Source organism: Panicum virgatum, unplaced genomic scaffold (genome assembly GCF_016808335.1).
Source record: "Panicum virgatum strain AP13 unplaced genomic scaffold, P.virgatum_v5 scaffold_4688, whole genome shotgun sequence".
NCBI lineage: Eukaryota > Viridiplantae > Streptophyta > Magnoliopsida > Poales > Poaceae > Panicum > Panicum virgatum.
Genome location: NW_024376416.1, coordinates 31034 through 33150, shown reverse-complemented (window position 1 = coordinate 33150; position 2117 = coordinate 31034). Strand labels below are relative to the sequence as shown.

Sequence of the window (2117 nt, the reverse complement as noted above, 5' to 3'; positions counted from 1 at the left end):
ATATGCTCAGTTGCAATTGGCCTGACACCACAATTGCAACCGCTTCAATACCCTGGTTACAACTATGATTATTAAGCCTGTTGCGACTTAGCTAGGACCAGTAAGACGAGTGCAATCTGGCTTAGTTAGTTACATGACAGAGGGTAACTAAAAAAGTAATTACTCTCATGCAACTAGCTTACTATCCTAGTATATGTTTTGTTCTAACCAAAGACTACTCAAGTCCTTTGTTTTGTTTTTTTCTTGCTCGATCCATACTCCTGTTAAGTTCGTCAATTACCATCAACATCCACACTTTCTGCTTTCAGTGCAACTGTTTTCAGCAAATAAAAATGTATTATTATCCTGCCTATTGTTAGGTACTGAATCCAGGAACTCAGAAGTCACACATCACAAGTAGGAAATAAACGTAATTAGAGTTGATTCGTCCGAGCTAGAGGCTATGGTATGTTCATCTTGAGGAACTAATCAGCCATCTGTTCGAGATCCTCATCTGCTCCTTTGTGAATCGAGGCTATGGTACGTTAATCTTAAACACTGTTACCTTTCTCTTTTACATACTCCAAAGTATGAAATCCCCTCGTATATATAATGCTTCTTGTTTCATGTGATAACAGGAACAAGAAGGCTAGACGAGACTGTTTGCGGCCACAGTTGTGCAGCTCAAAGACTAAAAGGCTAAAGAGCTCAGCTTCAGGCTAGCAGTCTACCTGTTTTCCCAGGTCAGACATCAATATCATCAACTACTGTTTCATATAGGTCTATCAGATGGTGCCAGTCATACATCATGTTAGCAAAGTAACAAAGAAACAATCATGCATGAAAAAGTGCCATAGGATTCAGTTAGTTTGGAACATGCATAACCCATAATTTATTGAGAGTACAGCTAGTTTGTGCAGATCATTTTTTTGTTTCAAAAGTAGCAGCTCATGTTCAATTTGGTCTGCAGGATTTTTGGGCAAGGAGACACTTTCAAAATAAATGATGGCCAGTATCGAAGGTGCTGCTGTGTCTGCAATTTTGAAAATTTTGGCAAACAAGTTAGCTCCATTGATGATGAAGCAGTACAGCTCTATAGTGGGTGTGACAAAGGATCTCCAGGATCTCAAGGGTCGATTTGAGGATATCAGCTCCTGGCTAGAAAAAGCAGGATGTAAAACTACGGATAATGATCAATTTTTCATCAGACAATTGAAACACGTCGCATACGACGTTGATGATATTGTTGATGAGTTCCATCTAGAGGCTGAGAAGCACGAAGCTGAAGTTGCCAACAATATTGTGTCAAAATGTCTCTGCACAAAACCAAAATCATATCTGTTTCAATTCAAGGCAGCCCTCAAGATCAAGGCTATAAAGAAGAGATTTGATGCAATAGTGAAGCAAAGAACTGACTTCAGTGCAACAGTAAACAGTTTGCCGGAAGGTCATCCTGTTCCACACATGAACAGGACTGCCAGGGCAATTCCAACAGTGCCAAATGTTGCTGTGGCATCAATAATATGTGGAAGTGAGCGAGAAAAGCAGGAAATAATATCTAAACTAGTGGACAAAAATAACCAACAGATAATCAAGATAGTCTCCATAATTGGGCTTGGTGGCTCTAGGAAAACTGCCTTGTCTAACCTTGTTTTCGGTGATGGTAACACCGTAAAGGATCATTTTGAAGTAAGAATATGGGTTCATGTGCCTCAAGAATTTGATGTCTAAGAGCTTATGATGAAGATGTTTGAAGCCATTACTTATCAAAAATCTGAACATCATTCCATACAGAACATAATTCAAACTATAGCAGATACGTTGACTGGAAAGAGGTATTTGCTTGTATTAGATGATGTCTGGACTGTGGGCCGAAGTCAATGGGAAGATTTTATGTTATATATAAAGAGAGGAGCACCTGGAAGTAGTATTTTGTTGACAAGTCGCAATAGAAATGTTGCAGAAGCAGTGGAATCAACAGATCTGTTGAAGTTGTTGTCCTTGTCTAAGGATGATAGCTGGACTGTGTTCACTCAGATCATTGGTGAGGACATAAAAGGTTTGGACTCTGAATTATTGGAAGTTGGGAGAGAGATTGTGAATAAATGTGGTGGGGTTCCACTTGCAATTAAAGTTCT

The 2117-nt window shown here is 39.3% G+C and overlaps 1 long non-coding RNA gene across 1 annotated transcript; it reads left to right on the top strand.

The window, feature by feature from the left end:
* Positions 1–221: 221 nt before the first annotated feature.
* Positions 222–1641, top strand: LOC120694304. Its single transcript, XR_005683428.1, has 3 exons — positions 222–519; positions 618–722; positions 950–1641. It is a non-coding gene; the product is annotated as an uncharacterized LOC120694304 (long non-coding RNA).
* Positions 1642–2117: the final 476 nt, after the last annotated feature.